Here is a 17,783-nt window from a genome sequence, read left to right on the forward strand (position 1 = left end):
CAGGAAGTGCATTGTAAGCATTTTTCAAAACTCTAGAATTGACAGAGACTTCTAACTGCCTGGAAGGTCATCCAAAGTTCTTCTGTATCATTGGGGCATCCATCTTGGGTTTACTGGCCCATAGCATCCAGCAGACTTTTCCATGAAGTAGGAAATTTCAAATACAGTTCCACCTATATTGACAGTTTATCAGTCACATTTTTTCTGTGTCCTGCAGAATGTCTGGCAGACTTTTATAAAGCAGGAATCCTGAAGGATCGACTCACCTTTAGGCAAGTTCAGCAGTCATTTCTCTGCAGGTCCTGCATGCCCAGTTCATCAAGTAGTCCAGGTAAGAGCAGTTTCTTGCCCAACTGTCTAACAAACTGCATAAGGAGCCTCCTCCATGCCCATCATCCTCTTGAAGTAGACTGGTGCTGACAGGAGAATATGTGTCTCACTGTCACAAAAAAGTCCTAACTTCTTTAAACATTTTAAATGTCATATTCTGTAATCTTTGACATATTTGAAGAATACCTACCTGTCTGAATTACATCTCTGAACACCTAAAAAACCTAACTCACATGACTATAAGCTTGACTATTAGAGACGACTATCTATCTATTGATCTATATTTCTGAATTATACACTACATTTTTAAATGAGCTATACAAACACAATACCTTAGTCAAGAGCAGAAATACATATAACAAAATCGACCATAATTTGTATCAATAAACAAAATCTGTACCTATGCAAATCTATAGCATATCTGCCTTTAAATGTAAAGAAACATTTATAAACAAAATTTGGGAACATGGGCATAGGTCTTCTCCAAACTGCTCCCTGCAGTTTATTGAGCAAAGTAATTTTTTGAGTGGTGTTTAAGGTTACCATCAGGAATTCTTGGTCCATAAAACTATTTTTGTCTGGAAACAATCCATGGGTTCTCATCCTCTGTGGAAACAAAAAAGAACTTCTTTTCCAAAGCAACATATCCTTAGACTCAAATTTTGAAGACAAGATACTTTTAAAATATCTATGTTGGTTAGTTATCTCCTTCACAGTCAAAAAATTCAAAGAAAATACAATAAAATGCATAATATAGACTCTCTGTGCATATTTCATCTTTATGTGGCTTATTCTTTCTTTACTCCTTTTAATCTATGACTGTACTCTGTTTCTTTAAAGACTTTGTTTTATTTAAAAAAACATACATTTATTTCTTTTTATAACTGTCTATATTCTTTTTCTTCTCTTTACTCTCCCAAACCTACATACATTTATCCAATACTGTGACTCATTTTGAGGTCTATTTTTCTCTGTCCTTTTGTGTATTTTAATTCTTTATTGTACAGGAGCACTTCCTGAAATGCTAAGTGCTTCTTAAAAACTTAAGCTGTGTCATTGCTAGGGGAAATATGGTACTGCCTGCTTGCCCCACCCAGCCCAGCATGGCAGAGCTGCTCATGTCTCTGAGATCCATGCACAGTGCCCCATCTCTATGCACACAGCTGGTCCATACATGGCTTTTTTTTCACTACTGCTGAATCATGAAAACCTCTCTTAAAGGAGCTGTGGCATGCTATCAGCAAACATTAAGAAGCTGTGTTAAACTCTGTATTTTTGTGTCCAGAATTCCTTTCTAAACTTTCTCAGGTTTTAAGTAGATTTTATTTAACCACATTGGCATGCCAATTATGTAGTAAGAAGACCACTTGTTCATTTTCGGGCTATTTGGCAGCTCAGACCTGAAAGAATCACACAGATACTGTATTAATTAAATCACTTCTTGACCCATTTGCTCTAGATTCTTCTTGTCTAACTCTTACACCTTAATTTAACCCATCTCAATTAATCTGTGCATCATCACAAAATTGTGGCCTACCAACAAACTTCCAACACATCTGTCCACATGGTGGCTCCATGGTTTCTCCCTAATTCCTCCTTCTTTCTCCCAGCAATCTTGTTTGGTATTCCCTGTCTACCTCTATTTCCTGTGAGGCCCAAGACAGTTTCTTTATTAACCAATAGTATTCACAGCATACAGAGGGGAATCCCACATCAGTGAAACATTAATGAGTAGATAGGCAACAGAAAAATCATGCTTGCTCTTTTAAAAACACAGTCTGATTCGTTATATACCATGGTGCCCCTCTCTCAAGGAAGGTAGATACCCATTTATCTCAGTTACTCAAAACTTTCCCGAAATTCAAGGTGAAGGACTTAGCTCTCAAACCAAGCTGGGTGTATTTTCTTTTGTGCAAGAAGGCACAAAGTGATCAGGCACATAACTCACTGGAGGATATTTTGACTCTCACCAATGATGTGCTTTTATTCATTTTAGCCCTTAATTCCTAAATAAATTCACAAAATAACTTCTCAAGCTATAGCAGAATACATCCTCAGTCATGAACATGGGTACAGCCACCAGATGGTAGAGAAGAAAGCCGTGACGAATACAAGGGGAGGACACGCCTTTAAAACGGTCCAGTCCTTGAAATAAAGTTATGTAACAAAGTATTTTTTTCTGTTCATTGGACAATTTTTCAAAATGCCACATGTGTAAGAACTGCCAAAGAGGTTTGGATTCAGACATGTAATAGCCTACTATGTCTGCAAATGTAAACTTAGGGAGTTTAACTGCCCAGGGGCTTAGAGGATGCCTCAGTGTAGAATTCCACCAGTTGGATTTAATTTTTATAGTACTCAGTGATTGCTGGGTGACTATTTGACAGTTCGCTCAGACACTTTTGAATACTTAATTGATTGAATTTCATTACCCCTGAAGTACTGTCACTTATTCTAAGATTGGAACACTATTTTTTGCACTCGGCTTGGAAGTGAGAGGAACTAGCAGAAAAAGTGGAATGAGGAAGTGAAGAGTTGTCTCCAGAATTGGTTTTAACTAGGTGAAAACAAAGATGGGAAATCTTGAGAATTTGGAAAAACCTATATTTTCCAATGATAAATTCTTAAGTAAGCTATACTCTGAAATATAATAAAGATGACAGTTTATGAATATATGTAACTATAAGAAGTTTGTTGTAGGACAGTTACCCAGAGATTAAAATCTAGAAATGAAAGTCAGACCATCATTTGTGTAGAAAGATTAACATAAATCAAAAACTGTAACTGAATTGTAGCATCAGGTCAACAATGTGTTATTGCACAAAGATATTGTGTCAAGGTTACAGAACACAGCTCATTTAAGAGACCTGATGAGAAAATAGACTGGATCTGGGTTCCAGCATGTAGATGATGTAAGGAGTCCTCCAGTCAGGGAATAGATTAGATCTGTGGTCCAGTACTCAGCTGCACAAATGAGCTCCTCTAAAAAGCAATACACTTTCTTCCTACTCTCCTTGGTTTCTTTGTTGTCTGGTTCTTGTCACTTGAGAAGAGGGAACCTCAATTGAGAAAATGACCATTAGTTCGGCCTGTGAGAGAATTTAGGGAGTATTTTCTGGATTGATGACAAATGCAATGTCATCCCTGTGTAGAGGTTTTGAGTTATATAAGGAAGAAGGCTAAGCAAACCACAGGGAGCAAGTGAGTAAGGGGCATTCCTCCATGGTGTCTGCTTCATTCCTGCCTCAAGGTCCTGCTCTGACTTCCTTAACTGAAATTTGAAAGAAGAAATGAACCCTTTTCTACCAATGTTGCTGTTGATCATGGTGTTGTTATTTATTTATTTATTTATTTATTTATTTATTTTTGGTTTTTCGAGACAGGGTTTTTCTGTAGCTTTGGTGCCCATCCCGGAACTAGCTCTTGTAGATCAGGTTGGCCTCGAACTCCCAGAGATCCGCCTGCCTCTGCCTCCCAAATGCTGGGATTAAAGGCGTGTGCCACCTCCGCCCGACCTCATGATGTTTTTTAAATTGCAGAAAATAATACCTAACTAAGCCAGTTTCTTTTTAATAATTTTATTTTGAGCATAAATTAATAGTTTCCAACTATAGGGAGGCAGAATTTTTTTTTTCTATTCTCAAGAAATCATCAGAGAACTGCTTGTACCTGAAGGAGTGTCGTGGTTTGAGGTTTGAATAAGAATGGCCTCTGTAGACTCAGAGATTTGAATTCTTTGTCACGGGGAGTGTTACTACCTGAGAAGGATTAGGATGTACAGCCTTGTTGGAAGAAGTGTGTCACTAGGGGTGGGTTTAGAGATTTCAAAAGTCAAGCCAACAACAGGGGCCCGCTCTTTCTGTTGTGTAGAAGGATGCGAGCAGGCCTGCTTTTCTGCTGCCCGGCTCCCAGCTGCAAGGCTAGCTAATGTCCTGAAATAACAACACACAAATTGTATTCTTTGGCTATAGGATTTTTCTTAGGTTAATATAGTTTTTCAGGCCCAAAGAATGTAACTATAGTTTTAGAATTAAATGAAATCCGTAACAATAAAATGCAGTTTTATTCTCTCATTTCTTTCATGTTCTAAACCATCCCTGAATATATTTACACTGACTGAACATTGAGAGAGATGTCAAATCAGTATTCAACTTCTTTAATGTCTTCATTTGAGTTGATATCAATGAAAAGGAGATACATTTTCTCATGGGAGTATTACTGAAACAGAATTATGCCTAGAGTCTTAGATTCTACTAGTCTAGAAATCAAAAAAAAAAAAAAATATCTGTCCTGGCCTCCTCTTCCAGATCACTAAGACAGAATGCAGGCTCCAGTACCAAGAAACTTCTTGGTTCTCTCTATCCACAGTCTAAATCTTTGGCTCTTTCCTTCAAAGATGATCCTGAAATATTCCAGAATCTAATTGCCCCAGATCCTGAAATATTCCAGATTCTAATTGCCCCAGCACATAGAAGTCCAGTCACAATGAAAAAGAGTAGCCTAGATATAAGGGGAAAGGTCTTGGCCCTGCCTTAAAGTAATATGCCAGCCTTTGTTGGCAATTCATGGGAACTTCTCTAAGGAGTGAATGGAGGTGGGTGGGGGGAAGGTGGAGTGACAAGAAGGGTAGGGAGTGGAAACCGGGATTGGTATATAAAATGAGAAAAAGTTAAAATAAAAAACAAAAATTACCTTTTTATGGTATTCCTTACAGGGAGGAGATTTCCAGCTATAAATACTTTAGTCCTCTACAGAGAGCTGAAAATTCCCTGCCTGAAAGATTTCCTTGGCATCCCAAACCAGTGCATGTGATTCCTTTGTTTCCAGTGTTTCCCCTGAGAGTATGTTCATCATCTTTAAAACAAAGAAACTGTGAACTGCTGCACCCATTCTACCAGATAGTCATGGAGAAAACACAATGAACCCCCTTGAAAACCACAGTATTTTAAGCAACAGCTTTAAAGCCTATTTAAAGCCAAAGCCAGATTTGAGAACTATGAGGCAGCTCTGCATGACCATGCCCACCCTCCTACTAAGCAACAGCCATTTCTGGTTCTCTTTCCTTTATCAGAATTAGAGTCTGCTGATTGTGCCAGCCCATGCTTTTGCCACATTTCAGACCACCAGATTACTGTTCCATCACTGCCTTTCACTGAAAACATACCAAACATGATTTAATGTATTCTGGGAGCCCAGCAGTCCATAGTTTGTTGGGTTTTTAGCATTCAGAATTCAGATGTGAGCTGGGTCTTACCTAGGTAAGCAGCATCTCTACTAGGGCACCATCCCTAGACCTTGGTACTAGATCACTCTTATTCAGGCTAAGACAAAGAACACTAACCAAAAAAATAAAGATAAAAGTAAAATGTTTTATTCTCTCTACTCACTGCTTTCAAAATTCCACATCTAGGGGCTTATTTCACTCTCCAATACACTTCAATATTTAAAATGTTTATTGGCTATAAACTTTAAAGTGCTCTATAAATCATTCATCTGGTCACTAAATACACAATTTGAAATCAGGCAACGTTCAAGCTTTGTGCGTTCCAAGCTGACACATGGAATCACAAACATTGAGATTTTACCATTGGCCAAGTTGGTTTGCCTTTGGTATTCTGATCTAGTGAGGCTCTTCCAATTGGAAAGAGTGCTTCAGGTTTGACATGATTGGCATGGCTTCTGATAAGGTACCTTACATGGAGTATTAATTTTCTAAATGACTTTGATTTCCAAGTTCAACACATCTGTGCCAATTAGATGGGAATGATTGCATATGTACTGAAACAAATACCTTGAATTGATTTTTTTTTCAATCGCAGAATAACTGCAAAGGCCAATTTCAACTGACTTTAAAATGTATTTCTATTAATCAAAGGGGGAAATGAAAAGCCGTAACAATGTAACTCTTTAGTTAATTATAAAGCAATAATAATGCTTAATGCAAGTATCTTTTATCATGAAAAGCATTTCAGGATGTTAAAAAAACCAAAGAGGTAAGTAGTCTTGAGACTTTAGTGCTGGCATTACACCAAGAGGTTTTAAAATTAAATAATTTTTATATTGTCTTAAAGATTAAACAATTTCTTTGTATTTTATCAAGGAATAATACTATAAAATGATTACATCTTCCATAATTTGAGTTAGATCACTAAGGAAATCTTAACAGTGCCTTTTTAAAATGCTCAATATGTTTTCCAAAGGAATCCTTTAATGAATTTGAAGATTATTCAAAACCTAGATTTTTATCTAATTTTGACAACTGTAAGCAAATGCACAGAGAAGCTGGACAAATGTATATTGCAGTTTTAGAAAAAAAATCGTCACTTCTTGCTTGGGCAAAGGTGGGTGCATTACCTGGCATTTGTCTCAGAAAATAGTACTTTCATCGAAAAAGAAGGGAGAGGAGTCTTGTAATTGCTGAGCTTAGAGTCAACCGTGTCATGCTTGCCTGACCCTCATGAAGTTAATGCACTTCATTTTAGTAAGCTGGCATCTTTATTGCTAATAAATAAATCAATCCACATGGAAATGCCAGAAGAAGGAGGCACCCAGCCCTGGAAACTCACTGGTCTTTTAGTGAGAGCCTGTCAGATGGGTTGAGCTCTGAGGAGATGCTGAGCCGAGTGTCTGTGCCAGTGCCTCCTATGCGTTTAACCCACAGTTCAAAATGCAGGGCAGTGGGGAAAGTGAGCAATAAACGGTATCTAGCTGGTGACAGGACACATGCAAACCTCATCTCCCTCAGTTATCAGGATTGGGCCGTCAAGGTGAAATTAAGTAAACAAATATTTCATATGTCACCCGAGCGAAGGCTCTGCATGAAACTTTTGAGTGCTGCAGCCTTGGCAAGGTGTGTATGTGCAGCATCTATAACGAGAGTCAAGAAGCAGGTTTTCTCATTAGATGTACTTGAACAAATTTTAAACACTCATTCCGAAGATAAAGTGATCACTTGAATTAGTTACTTAACATTTAGGGCTATCTCCCGCACAAATTCCCTATACTACCCCAAGAATTTGGCGGTCATCTTCCCATGAATTCTTTGCCAGAAGCAATTTAAAGGACAGTAGCTAGTTTGGGTCTGGCTGTTACCATTTTAGAAATAAAAATAGTTCACATTGTTTATCAGAAAACTGGACCTATATAAACACTAAGGAGTATAAAGAAAATAAAATATAAAAATAAGCAAGCCTAAGGTAGTATCAAATAGCTGAAATCTTACCAATCAGGGATCCAACCAATTAAAGAATTTGCATAGGCCATATATGTTTTATGCTGAATTTTAAGAGTTAATTTTTAGAATAAGCATTTCCAATAACTTATCACACTGCAACTGAACCCACAGGAATTTCCCAAGCACACTCCAATGCGTGTTTTGTATATTTTCAGCTCTTCCCACTTGAGTGCGGAATATTGATTGTAAAATAAGTGTCTGAAGATTGATTGGTTGATTGATTGATAATTAAAATGAAATTATAAGACACTCAAGAGATTAACCTTTGAAGTGACCATACATCTAAGATTACATGTGATAACACTGATTTTAAATGTTTCAATTGTCTACCAAAGAATACTAGTAAAGATCAGAGATAAATTTGATGTGTAAAAGGAAGACTTTAGATAAGTTAAATTTAGCAGTGATTATTTGAGCAAAGAACTTGTCATAAATTAAGTAGTATCTTGAACTGGTAGATTTCCATGTGTCAACATAAGTAGGCAATAGTTATAAGCAGGAAAGAAGAAAAATGACATGTTGAAGCAGCTTAAGTGATTAAAATCAATCATGTTTTTCCTTTAAGCATGGCTTTATGAAGCATTTTGCTTATATGGAAATGGTGTGGTCAGTAGTCCAAGATGGTAGAAAAAGTAATTGGTTTTTGTTTGATATCAGTTTTAAGAACATGTACTCCGAACTTGATGTTTGTTTTCTTAAAAAGTGAGGTGACAAGTGGATATGTGGAAAGACAACTTCAGATCTAATTTATTTAATGGAACAATTATGGAGCAGGACATTTGTCATTATATTATAGATAAGTAGACATAAATATAGATACAGATATAAAATAATTTTTTTTCTGGGATTAGTGTCTTAGCCTTTTACTTCCTACCTATTCTATGGACAAAGTTGCTCTTCCTCAGGAGATATGGACTGATCACCGAGCTTTGCTTATAGTTTGAGAATTCAGATATTCATACATGAGGACAAATACTGAAACAAGAGAATAATAAGAATGAGGAACCCAAAAGACAATAATGTCTCCAGCAAAGCAATCATCATTGTCATCATTATCTTAGATGATTTTCAAAGAAAATATCTCAATTTAGATTTACAGGACCAAATCGTTAGGACAGACACTTTTGAATATTTAGATTTGGCATAACTAAAACAAATTTTTTAAAAAATAATTTTTTAAAGTTAAAAACTTACCACATTTTCCATAACAAAATACAATGGTAATTAAACAATAATCAAATTATTAGACAGAGTGAGCTCCCTGAAATGGCCTCATGGGTTTATGTCCAGCAAATCCTTCATAGCGAGTACTGTACCAACAGGAAAGGATTGAATGTTTTTATTTCTCACAGACTTAACATGGAAAAATCATATTAATAGAATTTAGATTCCTATAGCCCTCACTGATCAAAGTTGATAAGTAACACATCCCCAAACAAAAGGAGATTGAAATGAATTATACATGAAGAGAAATCATATGGATGAAAGATGACCAAAGGATACAGGCAATGAAAGACAATAGATAAATTAGTTTTATTTGGGGATTAGTGCATGATTTCCATGACTTTCTCTAATGGCTTAAACATACATCTGTCATTTTGTAGTGAATATTTATGCAAAGAGTCATTTCCATTACTGATGATTATAAAATAAAAAAGAACAGTCAAATCCATGTCTATTGAACATTTTCTATGACCTACAGTATCAAATACTCAGTCAATATTTGATTTTTATTTAAAAATAAACAAGTGATTCCATCTTACTAGTGTGTAAATTTACTTTTATGTTTAATACATGCTAAAATTATAATGTATATCAAAGGTTAGCTTAAAATTTATGATTTATTAACAATAAGTATTTAATTCATACACATATTTATATATCTACTCACTCAGGATTCCATAATTTGCATGCAAGAAGGGTTGTAGTTGGAAAATATTTGAGAGTCTGGTACATGCTTCTCTAGAAGACATAATCCTTCCTGACATTATCAATACTGGGAATACTGCCCAGAGAATGAAATTCAATATTAATTATTATTAATTATTGAGTATTGACTGTGTACTTTTGATTACCCAAAACACAGAAGACAAGGTCTCTGGCCTAAGGGTGTACAGGAAGATTAAATTAGTTATGACAGGTTGGTTAATTTATGCATAGACAAAAGAATTTGGAATGTGTTCCCCTGCTAGTCCTCTAGCTGCTTCACAGTGTTGGGGCTCAACAAGGTAACTATCAATCCTTAAGAAGATCACTCTGAAAAATGTACAGTCTTTTTGGTATCATTTTTTCTCTCTTTCACTATATCAGGTTTTATTGCATTCTATCTCTTTACATATAGACAGCCTTAAAGTTCTGTTATTTCAGAATGCTACATTATTATGACCAATGAGTTAAACATAAAACAAAGAAGCAAGCAGATTTGATAATATTTCTTTGTTCCTATATTGCCAGAAATAATGTGCTCAGTGGCTTACATGTATTATCATATTTAATAATAAAGTAATTTGTAAGAATAAAACTAGACAAACAGTTTGAAGGGTGTGGGAAGGATGAAATCATGGCATTTTAGAAGGGAAAAAAAATCTTTTGCCAGCAGGCATAGCTACCTATTAAAAGTCATTACTTTTCATTTATCCAAGATACTAAGAGCTGTCTCCAAAAAGCATAAATAGTCTTTTTATTTTCTTGCCCATAAAAGAACACATTCAAAGATTTTGTTCAGACACAGTAAGGTCTAAGGATTTGTGTAGTTGAAACTGAGAAACAAAAAGGAACATTAAAAAGTTAAATCAGAAGAGTCCCCTAAAACTCTAAAGCAGATTCAGCTAAAAGACACAACCATTAAAGGCATCCCTGTCCCAGAAACCTCCAAGGCCCCACCCTTAGCTACAGGTAATAAATGAGCACTGAGGGAGGAAAAACAGTTTTCTCTAGAGATGTTCTCCATGAAAGGTTCTCAGGCACTAAACATGCATTCATATGAGCAACCCTAAATGAACTCAGGAGAGGGGGGAGAGTATGGAGAGAGAGTCAGAACGAGAGAGAGAGAGAGAGAGAGAGAGAGAGAGAGAGAGAGAGAGAGGCTATTTAACAAAAGAAAGATCTTGATTTGGGAGGGAGGGAGAAGAAATGAGAGGAGTTAGAGGTGGAGACGGAGGCAGGCATGGAAATTAAGTAATGCAATATTCATGTGCAAAATTCTCAAGAAAATTAAAAAGAATCATATAAGAAAAATTTAAAATTTAAAACTTTAAAATGATTTAAAATTTCCACCCCTTGTCAACTTGGCACCAAAACATGTGTACTTATGTAACATTTCATTTCCAAATAAAAATAATAAAGATCATAATCTCAGCTATTACGTAACTATTCCTCTTATACATACATGGCAATGTGTTTTGAGAAGTGTTTAATCTTTTAGCATTCTGTAACTTAAACATAATTATATAGATTGAACAATATTTTACTACTACTATTATCTTGGCCATTGTTGTATTACGTGGTGAATAAATATAGAAAATAATACACATATATCTGTACATATGCACATATGCATAATCTTAGTAAAACGGATAAATACTTATGGCAATAACAACTAAGGATTCTATAGCGAGTCAGACGCCTTAGATGATATTTATAACCACCTTCTTTTCCTCATTCTGTATTTTCTCCCCCCTCAGCTACGAGTTCAGCGGGTCTTGGTTCTGTACCTGAATCCTCACCTTTATCCTTGAAGGATCAGTCTATCTGTAATATGCTTTTGTAGTTGTTGCTGACATTAATTACAGGGCATGGTAACTCTAAGAGATGCCCCAAAGATCTTCTGTCTTCCAGACATATTCTTACTTACCTCCCTGGAGAAGAAACAGTCAAATTTCTTTCCAGTAGTCTGTGAGCTATCATTTGTTGTGGCTCCTGAGTCTGTTTTTTTTTTTTCTACAATGAAGACTTTCAAGTATGTATAAGACTGTGTGAACAGGGTAGACAAATTTTACTAATTTGAGTCACTCCAGCTTATGGTTACTGATAGCATTCCCATTTCCAGGGCCGGGCGGTGGTGGCGCACGCCTGTAATCCCAGCACTCGGGAGGCAGAGGCAGGCGGATCTCTGTGAGTTCGAGACCAGCCTGGTCTACAGAGCTAGTTCCAGGACAGGATCCAAAACTACAGAGAAACCTTGTCTTGAAAAAACCAAAAAAAAAAAAAACATTCCCATTTCCAGCCGTTGATTCCTGAACATAGGCATGTTGAGTATGCAAGAAATAGTCCCATATACTGGATGCTGATAAAGGATTCACATACCCATTGAGAGAAACTTCCCTCAGCATTTCAGGAGATTTCTACCTAAGATGCTCTGCAACTGTGTCTTTAAAAGCTCATCCCACCATTCTAAGCCAGTTACTTCAGGATGATGGAAAGATGGCAACATGAGCCTGAAACCAATGCCATGCTTATTTGGCTGTGAAGTGACCTCCTTCTTCAGAAGCAATGGTATAGTGAACACCACAGCAATGGAAAAAGTATTTTTGTATCTCTAATTCATGGTTTTGGCAGAAATATCCAGGGAAGGCAAAGCCATTACCAGAGTAAGTTTTCCTGAAGCAAGGACATATCTTTTTATGTGAGAAGCATCCAATGTTGTTAGTATGCTACCTGGTCACTTGGTCACGCCATATTAAACATCTTAGTATTTGTCTCTGCTGTTGGAAAAATTAATTAATTCAACATTGATAAATGGAAGTTTATGCTCTTAAGCCCATGTATTAACTCCATCTCTGCTACGTTTTTCATAGGTCTGTTGGACAATAATAAGGATAATACACGAAGACATTGAATATTATTCACAGAGCATCCCACACTCTCTACTCTATTATTTAATTCCTTCTCAGATGAGGTGAACAAACACACGAGACAAAATTATATCAATATTAAGCTGGGGAATAGTGGTACACACATTTAATCCTAGCACTTGGGAGGCAAAGGCAGGTGGATCCCTGTGAGTGCGAGGCAAACATGGTCTACAATGAAATGCACATCACAGAGACTATAATTGGTGAACCTAAAGAAGCTAAATAAGAAGGTGAACCCAAGGAAAAGCATATAGTTATCCTCTTGGCTATGGGAAGTAGACAAATTGCCGGGAAGAAAATTGGGATCTTGGGGGTGGGGTGGGATGGGGGTAAGGGGAGATGGGGAGAGAAAAGTGAGAAGGGGTGGATGGGGGGAACTTTGGGAAAAAGGATGATTTGGATAAAGGAAGGTTGGATAGGGGAGCACGGCAGCACAATTCTTAGTTAAGGGAGCCACCTTAGGGTTGGCAAGAGACTTGAACCTAGAGTGGCTCCCAGGTGCCCAAGGCGGTGTCCCCAGTTAGTTCCTTGGGCAGCTGAGGATAGGGAACCTGAAATGATCATATTCTATAGCAATACTGACGAATATCTTGCATATCACCATAGAAACTTTATCTGGTGATGGATGGAGATAGAGACAGAGACCCACACTGGAGCATCGGACTGAGCTCCCAAGGTCCCAATGAAGAGCAGAAGGAGAGAACATGAGCAAGGAAGTCAGGACCACGAGGGGTGCACCCACCCACTGAGACAGTGGGGCTGATCTATTGGGAGCTCACCAAGGCCAGCTGGACTGTGACTGAAAAAGCATGGGATAAAACCGGATTCTCTGAACATGGCGAACCATGAGGGCTGATGAGAAGCCAAGGACAATGGCAGTGGGTTTTGATCCTACTTCATGTTCTGCCTATGTGGGATCCTAGGCAGTTTGGATGTTCACCTTCCTAGACATGGACGGAGGGGGGAGGACCTTGGACTTTCCACAGGGCAGGGAACCCTGACTGTTCTTTGGACTGGAGAGGGAGGGAGAGAGGAGTGGGGGGAGGGGGGAAGGTTGGGAGGAGGGGGAGGGAAATGGGAGGCTGGGAGGAGGCTGAAACTTTTTTCTTCCTTTTCTCAATAAAAAAAATTTTAAAAAAGAGAAACAAGTGGGTGTAGTTATCCTAATATCTAACAAAATAGACTTCAAAGTAAAATCATTGAGAAGAGATAGAAAAGGACACTTTATACTCATCACAGGAAGAATCCATCAAGATGAAGTCTAAATCCTGAACATCTAGGCTACAAATACAAGAGCATCCACATATGTAAAAGAAACATTATTCAAGCTTAAATTTCACATCAAACGTCACACACTAATAGTAGGAGACTTCAGCATTCCACCATTGTCAATGGACAGGTCAGCCAGACAGAAATTTAACAAAGAAATAAAAGAACTAACAGATGTCATGACTCAAATGGATTTAATGTTTACAGAACATTTCATCCAAACACAAAAGAAATTACCTTCTTCTCAGGACTTCATGGAATAATCTCCAAAATTAACTACATACTCAGTAACAAAGTGAACCTGAATAGATACAAAAAAATGGAATGACCCCCTGTATCTTATTGGATCACCATGGTTTAAAGTTAGAATTTAACAACACTAATTGCAGAAAACCGACAAATTCATAAAAATTGAATAGTACTCAGTTGAATCACCCCTGGGTCAAGGAAGAAATAAAAAAAAGAAATTAAAGACTCCCTCAAATTCAATGTAAAGGAAGGCACAATGTACCCAAACCTATAGGACAGTATGAAGAGTGCTAAGAGTTCATAGCACTAAAAGCCTACATAAAGTGGAAAAATCTCACACTAGTGTAGTTTCCAAGTAAACTTCTCTGATCTCTCCTTTTACTTGAGAGTCCTTCCTGCTCAAAATTCATTAAAGGTTTTTAACGTTTCTCTTTGGCATAGATATAGTTCATTGTTAGGCAGTTGTTCAGAATACATGAGACCCTGGGTTCACTTCTCCAGCATCAACAAAAAAAAGAAAAAAAAAACATTTATCTTTCCTATGGCAACAAAAGAGCTAAAGTTGAATGTTATTCACACAAAAAGCAAAAGTATATTTCTAACCCCATTGTTACTCTATATCCTTTGGGAATAGGATTTGGTCTCTCTCATTGAATTTCTTCCCAAGTGTTTACTACCCAAAAGTATTAATATTCAGCAATCTATTCAAGAAGATAAATATGTAAACAAAGATACTTTTAAAACGCATTTTCAATTAATTTAATTTGTAATTTCCATTAAAATTACAATTACATAGAAAGAACTCAAATGAGAACAATGATATGTATAAAAATCATTTGAAATTACTACCTATACATAAAAGTAATAACTTACATTGAATTTCCACAGCCATATAAATGTGCATTACTCAAATTCTGTATTTGACAATTTCATTTACACATAAACTTTCCTCATATTTTCTATAATTATCAAAATGGCATGCTTATTTGGGCTCACACACTTTCAGACATAAATAAAAAAATTATTTGATATGACCTTGATATATTGCTTTAACACCTCAGCACACCTTTGTATTCATAGTGTAGAAAAAAAGTCCTCATTGGTATAAAAGGACATTGTCAAGGGCAGGGTGTTATTGAATCTTAAAGTCAGGCCATTAAATCTAAATTACTTAGAAGACTATGAATTTGGAGGGGTTTTCTTCTTTTTGAATTGGATGAAACATAGAGTTTAGTCTTGTCGACATTTGCTTTCCATTTTGTTTGAAGAGTTTAAGTATTTGGTAACAGAAAAATAGTGAATAGTGGCCTGATATTCAATCAATTGATTAAAATGTAGCTGTGAAATAGAGCAAAAATTGACCAATGGCTGTTAAAAATGCTGGCAGTATAACACCTGGTAGTTGAGAACCCTAATGTCACTTATCATTTGATTCAGAACAAGAGCAAAATAAACAATCCTCTTACTTCTTCAGTCTGTCCTTTCATTTAACCTTCTAAGGATTCTTGCTTTCATGCTGAATTCTGGAGCTCTGAGAAGTATGACTGATAAGCTCATCAGGTGTAATAAAGTGCAACTGCTGCATATTACTCTAATGGAATTGCCAAGTTTCATTAATAATGGGAGGGTATCATTTGCAATCCTCAGCTATTCATTGATCAAAATAGCAAGAATCTTTAATCTTATAAACACGATTTAGATAAGTTATAGTCTTCCTCTATTATATAATTATTTTAGAACCCTCTTAAAATTAGTTATCTTTCCATTTTTAGAGAAGCTAATTTCTGTCATGTCATCGTAACTGTGACATAATTTAGTTAATGTAATAGTCTTATTTTGGATGGTTTATTTACTAGAACATAGTTTTTGGCCTCTTGAACCTTGGTGGCCCAGATGATGATGCCATGCCTGGAAGTCAGATGTATTTACATTATTCATTACATGTGTACATCAAAGAATAAGAATGAACTACTTTGACAACATCAACATAGACAGAGACACATGTTGAATTTGATGTGAATGTCCCTTTGCAAGCTTCTCTGGACTGCTAAAAATGACTAAACCAAGGGAACGATTGACCAAATCCGCCTTCTTGTTTCTCATAACTTATAGACATATTAGCCTAAAAATTCTTTGCAAGTAATGTCCAATTTTACTATTAGGAAGTAAGAGAATTTCAAGAATGAAATGAAGTGTTGAGAAAACACCGTAAAGTTATTTTTATATCAGCATCCCTGTCTTAGCAGTGTTTAATATTTAAAGATTATTCTTACTATTCACCAATTTCTTTGAGAGATGAAATTGTATATAAATTTGAGAGATAAAATTGTCTCACTATGAAAAACATTAATAACCTTAGAATTTATGTTAACAGTATCTTCTATTTACACCCTTGGATAGGATTATCATACATCCAAGTGATACTATTTATTTTATTTCAGGTAAATTTACCTTGTAATTTTCACAATGTTTAATTAGACGTCTGTAATATTCTAATAAAAATGCACAAATAAAACTTACACAATATCCTCTATAAAATTATACAGAAAATAATCCCACATAAAACTCATTCCCAGATCAAGAAATACGGCTAGCAGCTACCCTGAAGAACCCTTGGGTCCGCATAGCAGTTATCATCTCAAGAACTACTACTCTTGGGGGTGGGGTGGAAAGAAGGTGAGGGGAGCAGGAGGAGGGAGGAGTGGGAACTCTGATAGGTATGTAAAATGAGAAAAGATTGTTTTAAAATAAAAAAAATGAAAAAGAACTACTATCTTGAATCATATCTGTAGAATTTTCTCTCTTTTATAAAACCGTGTACATCTATTGGTTGTCTTTTCATATATCCCTCACATTCTTTAATCAATGCAATTGTTTCCCAAAGCAATAACTGTTCATTTTAGCAATGGACTATATAACACTAAATATTCAGTTTGCTTGTCCTCTGGGGCTAATACAAGTAGTCATACCATGATAAAACACGCCTTCCCCTTGGGCACTCACCAGGACTGGGCTCACCGGGTCAAAAGGCAGTCATCCATCTGTTTAACTGGGAAGACACTGAAAATAGTTTCCCAATTCATAATCAGTACTGATATGAAAATGTCATCTCATCAAAAATGTTGCCAACACTTGACGTTTTCTGCATTTACATCTTATCCTTTCTGGTGGGCGCATGGGAGCACTCTTCTGTGATTTACTTTGCATTTCTATAATGACTAAATTAAGCAACTTTTTACTTCCTATGCTGCTTGGTATTCTATGAGTTTGTACAAATTCAAATCTTTTCCAAACTGGTCATTTACATTTGGGATGACACTTTTATTTTGAGACTAAGAATCTATGTACAGGAACAAAATGACTAATCAAAATGACTTCTATAATCTCTCCAATCCCATCATTCCTATCTTGAACTTTTGCAAAAAGGCTCAGATAATAGAAATTGGGTGGATATAAAAGTGATGTTTAGTGAAAACTGAGAAAATAACATGTTGACATTGATGGTATCTCTACTGTCGGAAATAACTTTAACATGAAAAATTCCAATCCAATAGATTTTAAAAGAAGGAACACTAATTATGTCATAATATAGAACATCTAAAGCAAAGGCAAGAAGAAGTTGATACTAGTATCCTACACATTTTGTGTTCCATATTGAAGAACTCGCATGCACTGTATCCTCACAGATATCACTACCCAAGACTGTCCTTAAAGGATCTCAGCTTTAGTCTGCATAAGACACCGAGAAAGCAAGGAAACTACAAGAAAACATCATGGTTTGTTTGTCTTATCCTTTTTTTAAATTAATAGATGTGTGTTTGTTTATATGAGAGGAAAAGAAAGAATAT

The sequence above is a fragment of the Microtus oregoni genome, unplaced genomic scaffold (assembly GCF_018167655.1).
Source record: "Microtus oregoni isolate MIOR12 unplaced genomic scaffold, Mior012 000085F_ref0000168, whole genome shotgun sequence".
Classification (NCBI taxonomy): domain Eukaryota; kingdom Metazoa; phylum Chordata; class Mammalia; order Rodentia; family Cricetidae; genus Microtus; species Microtus oregoni.